Source organism: Pezoporus wallicus, unplaced genomic scaffold, assembly GCF_028554395.1.
Source record: "Pezoporus wallicus isolate ANWC-B61680 ecotype Strahan unplaced genomic scaffold, APGP_CSIRO_Pwel_v1 contig_5767, whole genome shotgun sequence".
Lineage (NCBI taxonomy): Eukaryota > Metazoa > Chordata > Aves > Psittaciformes > Psittacidae > Pezoporus > Pezoporus wallicus.
In genome coordinates this window covers 9533638-9543916 of record NW_026640599.1, presented here as the reverse complement: position 1 = coordinate 9543916, position 10279 = coordinate 9533638, and positions in this window count along the sequence as shown.

Sequence of the window (10279 nt, the reverse complement as noted above, 5' to 3'; positions counted from 1 at the left end):
TGCTCCTGTTATGGGACTAACACCATCAGAGAATCACAGAGTGACTCAGTTTGGAAGAGACCTCCGGCAGTCTCTCCAGGTCACTTTCCACACAAAGCAGGACCAGATAGAGCAGATTGCCTGGGTTTGAGCCACTCCATTTGAGCTTTGAGTAACTCCATTGGAGCTTTGAGTATTCGCTAGGATGGAGATTCCATAACCTCGCGGGCATTTGTGCCAATGTTTGATCTTCCTCACAGTGAAGATTTTTTTCCCCTACTATTTATTTACAATTTTCCTTATAGCTATATCTGTTTCTTGCCTCTTATCACTGCACCCCTCTGAGCAGTTTGGCTCTGTTTTCTATACAGCCTCCCATTAGATATTTGTGTACAGCAACTAGATCTCCTCTTCACTTTGTCTTCTCCAGGCTGAAAAAAAACCCCGTTCCCATAATCTTTCACTTGTGTCATGTGCTCCAGCCCCATGACCATCTTGGTGAGTGGAGTTGGACTTGCCCAGAAAGTCCCCCTTTCTTTTAACAGGGAGCCCAAAACTGAATGCAGAGCTTTCAGCGCAGCCTCACAAGTGCCAAATAGAGGGGAATAGTCACTTCCCTGGACCTGCTGGCTACATTTTTGCTAAGACAGTGCACAATGGGATTTGCCCTCTTTGCCACAAAGACACACTGTTCTTCCATATTCAACTTGTATCACAAAGGTCCCGAGCTCCTTTTCTGCAAGGTCACCTGCTAACCTCTCAGTCTTTGGCCAATACTGTTGCAAGGATTCTCCTTTGCTATGTGCAGGACTTTGCGCTTCCCTTTGTTGAACTTCATGAGGGTCCTATCAATGTGTTGCAGTGTCCCACCACTCAGGCAATTGAAAAAGACATAAAAAATTTATGTCCCTAATACCAATCCCTAAAGGCTTTCACTAGTTACCACCAACTACATTAATATTTCACTATTGATTACAATCTTTTAAAATCAGTAGTCCAGACAATTTCCCATTCAACTTACTGCTTACTGTCCACCCAGCTAAACCATATCTCACCAGTTTGGCTAGCAGGATACTATAGGAAACTACACCAAAAACTTTGATAAAGTCAAAATATACAATATTCACTACTCTCTTCTCATTGAGAGTCCTTTATGTCACCAAAGAAGGTGTTTGGTTTCATCAGGCACAATATGTCAGTAACTCCATGCTCGCTGTTTCCAATCCCCCTTTTGGCATTGAAGCCCCTGGACGGGACTTTCAAAAGGACTTGGTCTGTTAACTTTGTCATGCCTTTCCAAAGCTGCTACAGAGCAGCCACATGGTGATGTTGGCCTCCTCCCCTGGTGCTCCCAGAGACACCCCGTCGGGTTCATCTGGCTCTTATATGTCCAACTTGCTTGAGTCTCCCTTACTCTGAGTACTCCCTGTCTTCCTCTCCTCTGTATTGCTGCACTCCCACAAACTCTGCTACCAGGTTCTGAAGGCAGTCTTCAGTAGCAAAAAAGGCAAAATGGCACTGACCACTGCAGCCTTTGCCATGTTCTTTGTCCCTCAATCTATAGCTGTACTTAGCAGGAGGCTCACAGTTCCTTTAGTTTTCCTTTTGTGATTCTTTTGTAGAAGCCCTTCTCGTTGTCCTTCACATCTCTTGCTAATTTAAACTCCAGCTGCTCTTCTGGTATCTCTCTGTTTTTTTATTACAGCAAATTAGTTAAATTCATCCCATTGGTAGGAAGAAAAACTCTAAGGAAGAAATCCCTGGAGCCATTTACACAAGGGAACTAGTCAAACTCATCTAAATCTTTCAAGGTTTGGAAGCAACACACAGATGGAAAGGGATAATTTCCAGATGTCAACCTTCTATGGAAGATTTGAAATCCTCAAAGAAAAAAGCTTATAGAAAATTCATCTTATAAGACACATCAGAGAGAGAGAAAATTCATTGTTCTGCCTTGTTACTGTGCATCTCAAATACTTTCCCAAACTCTGACTTTTACGGTGTATTTTTTAAGTTAAAATGCACACTAATTACCAATTGTATTTTAACATTCTGCAGCACATTGTATCTATTTTCACTTGGAAAACTTTTTAATTTTCCCCATAGGGCATTAAGATAAGCACTTTATTAATTAATCTGCCTGGAATTGGATTCAGATGACTGGGAGTGCCACCACTGCTGTCAAGTGTGTTTGGAAAGATGAAAGACAGCTCTGGGAAAAAGTATAAATCTATGGTTGATCACACACTCGGGGGACAAAGGACATCCTTCATCCTTCAAATCCTTGCTCCCTAAGGCCTTCCTAGGAGAATCTTGGTGCAAACAAAATTTTGGAAAACAGTAAGGGTAATATTCCCATTTGTCTTCACAATGAAAGATTAGAATGTTTCCAACATGTAAATGTAAAAGCTCTAGAAGAGAAAATGTGTTCTTGATCTTTCCTTTAAAGATTTCAGTTTGCTGACGGGCATTAACCTTCATATTTCAGGTGAGCTACAGTGTAGCTCATAGAGAGTTCAACACTTTCACTGTCTTCACCAGCAGAAATCTGTGGCATTTTCTCATGAAATAAATAGGGTGTGAAAGTGGCAGGAAGAGAAAGCAGAGGCTACCGAGGAGGTGCTGCCTGGACTCCTGTCTTTTTTTTTTCTCAAGTGACTTTCCAGCTTGAGGTTGTCGTTGTAAAGCTATGAGAAAAATACCAGCTACCTTGCCAAAATTATCTCTTCTTGCCTTTGATGTCAAATGTTTTATCTCTTGTTAACTTTTTGCAGTGATACATAAAGGAAGAGTTCCTGTTTCACTTAATTTTCCACTAAAACAAAACACACACTTGGTCACACATTGACATCTACTACTTCTTATATTAAGGCCCAGAGCCAGCCTGGCCCCTCCTTTAGCCCCTGCCTTCAGGGACACTGGTCTCTCTACGGTAGGGATCTGAGGCAGCAGGTCTCCAACTTAAAATGTCAAAATAGTACATTGCTTTGAAGCTGTCTATTTATATATCATCTCTTGCACCGCTGTCCGTTGCCCCTATGAAATACTCTTTTGGGATGATATGATTGTTTTCATCTTGATTTTCTACACCTTAGATGGTTTTCTTAGCTCTTGCAGACTCTTCCCACATCAGCTTGAGAATCACCTTTCTGTTTCTCATTTTGTGTGAAATTTGGCTGATGCCCTCCTTGTTAATGACTGTCTAACCACTTCAGTTAAGGCCTGGAAGCCTTGCCTGGCAAATGAAAAGGCTTTCATGGGGGGTTAATTTTAGATCTTCCTGTATTCTTGCTGCATATTTTGACTCAAATCTCACTCAGCTTGCAATAACCACTTTTAAACCCTTACTTTCAAACATTCATGAGCTCTACCATACATTCAAATCTCTGTTGTACCACACTTAAAATCGTATGGTTTTGCGCCATCTTGATATGGAAAGCAGGGCTCTTCCAGTTCCTATACTACATAATCATAGTTAATTCCTGCCAGAATTATCTGAAAATTAATTTTAAAATCGTGTGTATCAAAACCAACTATTTTCAGGACTATATGCTCCTTCTAAACAGTTGTATTTGTTGGAGATATCCAGTCTCTGCACAAGCAGAACCAAGCAAGTCATGGGCAGTCTTCAGGTGCCCTCTGCGCTCCTGGGAAATTCAGCTTTGATAAGGAGACAAGGAGACAGTCAGTGTTTCTGTTCTTTCTTTTGGGGTCTATTCCACTGCACTCTTGACACCAAAGATATTTTACATAAACGCCCCAAGAGAGGGACATGGACAGAGAAGTGTCACCTTCAATTCCACCTGATCTGTCTTTGTATCCTGACCCATTGCCTGATATAACACCAGTATGACAAACTGATCTGGAAATGCCTTAAAATGAGAGTTCTCCACAACAAACATCAAACCCAGGTCAACCATTTTTTAAGCCCATATCTTCATGTGTGAAATCATCTCTCTCCAGTTAAATACCCCTCATGTACTCCCCGTCCTGCCAGTTGGTTAGTAGAAAGATGCCTTGGACCATACGGATATCAAAACTGAGTAGCTGAGTAAGATAACCAACAGAATTGTCACCATAATTCCTCCAATAAGGCCATATTTTGCAGCTGAACAAAGGAATGCACTTTAGACTGGCACCTGATTATGTCCATTAGTGAATGTCACTTCTTTCTCCATTTCTCCTTAGTTTGTTTTTTTGTTTGGTTTTGGTGTTTTTTTTTTAAGATACACTTAAAGTAATCTGAAATCTTTTAAAATAAATGTTCAATTTCCCATCAGAGCTGGACCATTTACACCTCCTGGAAGAGACCGTTTACTGTGAAGAGCACAAATGCTCAGACTTGGGAAACAGGTAAGAGACAGATGAGTTGTGCTGAGAAGAAAACTCACTCACTTCCAGCTGAACACAGGGTAAGCTAAGGAGCAGGAGCTAAACTAGGGAACTATTTCATCATCAAAAGACGATGCTAAACCTTGAACTAGAGTTCTGCATTTAACACAGAACAGAGTAAAAATGGTTTGCAGAGGGAGAGCTCTGTATTCTAGACAGAAGGCACCAATTTCTCTATGGTCAGTACTCCTACACATACAAAAGCAGGCAAAGAATAAGGACCTGGGCTGCACAGCAGTGCAGCTCCGTTCTCCTTCTTTTTACTGTGCCTGTATAACCCAATTCAAAAGATGGCGTTGGAGAGTTGCTTTGCAACAGTAGGTACAGAAGGAGCAAAAGAAGAACATCAGACCCTGAAATCTGGGGAAGACTGCAACAGACCTGCTAATCCCACTTGAAAGGATGGGCACATGTCCAATTACAGGTTTTTCCAATTCACTGGGGAAGCCATTACACGGATGGAAATAGGACTGGTGCAGCTATGGCAATCTTGAAAGCATTTAGGATATCTCTGATTAAATGATACAGTGGGCAAAGACTAAAATTGCTTCTCTAGCAAAAAAACCCAGCGTGGGTAGTTTTTTAATTAAAATGAGATAATATAGCACTTTTATTTGTCAAATCACATGAAAAGGAGAAAATTAAACAGAGGGATATGAGAGCAGGAAAATCCTCTTGTTTTCCTTCCAGCTGATTATCACCAAACTGTTTTAAAAGTCCTTTTGTTTCCCAGTGTAATCAGGTTGATTAAAATCCTCTAAAGAAATAAAACAGCTGCACAGACCTCCAAAATCACACTCTTCTCTACTGCGTGTGCTTTGTGTTCTTTTCAACAGCTTTGTTCTCAAATTATTCTTTTCCCTTCATTGCTTCTGAACGCCTATTACTGGATTTATTAAAACAAAGCCGAATAAGCATGCTGAATACAGACATACTGATTGCCTCAACACATGTTGTTCTTGCAAGGAGTACTGTGCTAGCAGGTCTGTTGCTAGTTTGGCTCTTGCTGAACTGACAGCAGAACAAAGGAAAACCCGGCTGAAATAATGAAAGTGTTCCCTAAAGGAAGGCTCCATATTTTGCTCTTTATCACATGCTGAAGAACGAAAATAATAATTATTAGCTGGAGCCATACCATGACCAGGCTAGGAGGAGGAATGTTCTTATATTGTCTCTAAAATGACCTGACACCTTTCCACTGTCTCAGCCTGGGACCAGGTGGGGCTGCTACATGCTATTGCTGCAAGATGAGCCTTCCAGTGAATTAGTCCAGCTGGAATGGCTTGGAAAAGGGCCACACTGCTTCCTTACCACTCCTGCTTGAGCTTGTTTCACCTAGTTGCAGGAGGGAGAAGGAATAAGGGAAAGGTGGTGGGCAGACTGGAGGCACACTGCATATGTGCACTGCACGTGCACACTGCCCATATGAGCACTGCACATGTGCACTGCCCATCCTCATGCTGCACCTATGCACGTTACATATAGGTACCCTGCACACCCAATCCCTGTTCGCAGGGCCTAGCTCCAGCAGTGACAACACGCCCACACAGGCTTGGCAACCTGCTGTGAAATATAGGGAATTATACGGGAAATATGGGAAAACTGATGAACCCTGGTACTTGGTTAGGTGGCACACCTCTTCTTGTGCCAGTCCTTGCGCCAATGGTTCTGTGAACCAAGATGCGCCCAACTGCTAAGACAGATCTCTGTGCGCAAAGCCTCTTCCTCCTTCCCATTTAATTTGTTTTTTTCATAGGCAGGCTTCCCTAAGGAAGCAAGAGGTTTAACCAAATCGGTTATACCTGACTGCAAGGAGGTGCTGAAGCAGGAACTGGTGCTGGAGCTGCTAGTGACTCCTGTACAAGCAGAACAGGGGGTCCCATGTTTCTTATCAAGCCCTCCTTCTGCATTCTCTCCTGATGGTGGGAGATTTTGTCGCTCAATCAGCCCATACAGCCTTTTGCGTCATCTCAAAATGAACCTGCAGGCAGAGGCAGTTCTGCAAATGCTCATGGCTGTAACATTGCTGGATCATGACATGGGTGCTTTTATTGTTGTCCTCAGTCAATATGGTAGCTAGAGTTTTCCTATCTTCTTTATTTTCAAAAAGGCAGTAGATGTCTTTGTTTGGCTAGGTGGTACCATTTAAATATGTTGGATGTAGTGCAAGGTGCACAGGGCAAACACTCACTGCCTTCTTGCCAAGCAGCTTTTACTTTCTCTGGTGGAACACCTGCATCATCCCTGGCCAACCTGCACCCAGGAGGGACTGTTCCTGCTGTGGATACTGTTGGATTCCCCCATCACTCCAGTAACACGAAATTTTCTGTCTCATCATGGAGACAAAAATGCCTCAGTAGCATAAATAAGTCTACATCTAGTTTGATAGGACATATTGTTTTTACTTCAATGGTTAATAGAGCCTCATCTGGGTAAGTCAAGTTGAAAGCCCTACTTTGCAATTCTGAAACAGTGATAAAGTAACTCGAAGTATTTAAAAAGGTGAAAATGCAATACACGCTAGATAAGTGTAATCAGAGGTAGTCCTATGCAAATGGCTGAGGAGAGAGCAGATTTTGAAAATCCCAAAGGATAGAAATTTTTTTTCTGGCTAGAAGAATACATGTGTCCCAAATACTTTTAAATCAGTAATGTCTATGTGTATTATCCAGATGAAGAAGAATCCTGGCCCCACAGACGTTAATCACCCAATGTAGTCAGCGAGGTCAGAGCTCTACCCCGAGACTCTATTTTTTTAAAAATAGTTCATATTTCTGACATTTTTGTATACACTTAAATAGCACAGACTTACAGACTTCCTGTGTTGTGCCTATGTATAATATATATTATCTTTTGTAGCAGTACTTACACTAGATTTATAAAAGCTTTCAAGGATTTACAACACTGAAGAAAGGCATTTCTAACTTCTCTTTGTTGTCCTATTCAGGGATCACTCCATATGTTGCTCTACTCTGTCCACTGCAAAAGGCTGAAGCTCCATTCTAGTGGAATGACATGAAAACATATGTGTTAAGTCTCTGATTAGAGCAGCCCTATTCCACAAAATATGTGGGTGTTTTTAAGATGGATGCAGTGGCATTGCGTTGTTTTGCAGCATAGACTAATAAAGGCACCATTTTTTTTTTTTTTTTCCTTTAAAATGCTCTGTTTTAGAGATTTGTTGACTCATGTGGCTTATGTTTGCTTGGAGGAAAAGGACAGAAAATATGCATAAAGCTAGAATTCAGTGGCAGAATTGCAGGCAAGCCTCCTCAGGGGCTTTGGACATCCTAGAAAAGGCACATAGCCCTTCCAGCCCCTTGGCTGATGGAGTGACCTCTGAGTGGGCACAGTGCTGAGAGCTCCCCAGAAAGACTGAGCTGTTAACACCCAGACACTCACCAGTGGGCTACAAAGGCAGACAGGTCTCCTGCTCTCAAGTTTTTTTCCCAGCAGAAGTGACCTGGTAAGTTTGTGAACCAGTCCTGTCTGGCAACCGCATCTTCCACAATAGCCTTTTTTTAGTTGTATATCATGGCATATATACGTATATTCATGTTTCCCTGGTTGTTGTATTTGATAAGATTTTCTTTTTTCCTTGTTTTACCTGAATACTCGCCTAGTGTTGAAGTAAGAGGATGTGATATCAGAGTTTTTCAGATTCGTGTACTGAAATCTCTGCTGCTCACATCATCAGAAAGGAAGTGTGTATTGTTTATATAAACCAACCATCACTGCCATTGCTCACAGCAGTGCTGGCCCGTTAAATAAACTTTGTGGTAGAAAAAGTTTTAAAATTCGTGTTGAAGCCCTCCCCCAAGCTTTGTTGAACAAACAGGTCACATTTTCACCAGTTCAAACACTAGGAACTGTGGATGTGATACAATTGTTAGAGACATTTTTAAATTTTTAAGAATGAAAAATAAATAAATAAATAAAACCATAAGTTCACACCCATGTATGCATCTATGTATGTGTCTGACCTTGTACGTAAAGATGTTTCAGCTGTGCTGCTTATGGATGATTAGGATTATACCATTGTATCTCTTTCCTCGATCACAAATCAACATAACGCATTATCTTGATTCACAGTAACTTCCAACTTTGACATTATATTTAATAAAACATAGTGCTCTGCTGGAGGATCCCTCAGGAATCTTTAATTCCTTTTCTTTTTTTTAAAAAATATATATTACATTTTAAATGGGATTAAATTGTCTGATTAGTGAAGGCTGGCTCTTGCTGTAAAAGATAAACCCTGAATTCCTCAGGGCAATCTACAACCACTGTTAAAGCATCTTTCCAAGATGTGGGCAAGCGCAGCAAACCCCATGAGAGTTGAGCAAAATACTTGTGCTGAGGCTGGTTTCATGCTGCAACCCCAACCTTTTCTTTGTTCATTCATCTTCCTCTATACAAACTTTGCTTTTGCCTGTAGAAATGTTAGTCAAGCTGCACAGTAAAGTCAGTGACAGAACTGATGTAAGCTTCCAAAACAAAAAGCGTCCCTACCACTGCAAACCAAAAGCTCTGTGGAGAATTGCCAGCACAAATTTATGGGCTTTGAGAAGCTGTGCTACCACAGAGCATCATTCAAAGGATGTGGCAAGGCCAGCTTCAGACAAAGTCCCCACCAGGTACAATTGCTCCTTACTGCTCACAGGCTTTGTGCTGCCTTAAGGTGGGGCAGCATCATTGCCTATGGGTATCCAAGCAGTGTCAGAAAACTGTTCAGAGACCAAGAAATAGGGCACTTAGCCTGGAAGAGCCAAGTTGGTAATATACAAGGCATTGGCACCACCCCTGTGCCCAAACAGCCCTTGAACAAATGCTTGGTCAGGCTCATGAAGTACGTGGTGAGGAACATCAGCAAGGTAAGCTACATGCTGTCACACCACAGCCAAGGAAGGCAGAGAAACTGCTCCTTTGTGCTGGCTGGGAAGAGACGTCGCTAAGCAGCAGCAGTTCAAACTCAGGCATGGCACTAGGGTTATCCTGTTGAAAACACTTCTGGAAAATGCTTAAACGCAATTAAAAAGCAGGTGAAGCTACACAGGGTGGGCCAAGACAGGAACAGACTGGGGCAAGAGAAGAAGAGTGAGTCTGAAAGGCAGGTGGATCTCCCACCCTCTTCTTCTGCCCCAATAGTTTCCAGTGGGAACACATCTGCTTCTTGTCCTGCTGTAATTTCCGCAGCATCCAGCCTGTGTCCACAGTAGCTCACCCTATGCTCAATTGCCTCCAGCAGATTAATGGGGGCAATTGAAGCCTGAAAAACTGGCTCAAGATGGCTAGACAGCTCTCACAAAGGAGGATCTTTTAGCCTGTCAGGCAGTAACAGTAGCCTTGAGAACCTGGGGCTGTGTCATTATGCTGTTTATTACATTTTACAAAGACTGCATATTACAGAGGTAACATTGTAGAGTTGTACAGTGACAGGCCAAGCAGCTTTTGCTGTACTGCAAGCATAGGAAAAATCTTCACCACTTTGGCTTTTATTGGCTAACAAAATTGTCTTTAAAACAATCACTGCATTATGCAAGAAGAAAAATTAAAAGTCAGACTGACTAGCAAAATAAAAATGCAGATTAAAAGACATAAACACAAAAGACCTTTTAACTGGCTAGACTTCTGCTTCTTGATTTGTTGGGCTTTTAATATTTCTTTGGAGATATGGATATAATATTACTATAAAATATGCTTCTAAGCCTGTAATCTGTTGAATAATACTAAATAAAAAGTTAGAGGTAAGACCACCTGATTATTTTATAAATAATTCAAACATTTAGTGTCATGATGCATATGTACCTAAAGAATTCTAAAGTCCCCTTGCGCAGAGCAAGAGGCAGAGCTTTATAACATAGCTGGGGTTTTTGGTCCTTCAGCATCCAGACCCAGCTTGGTCACC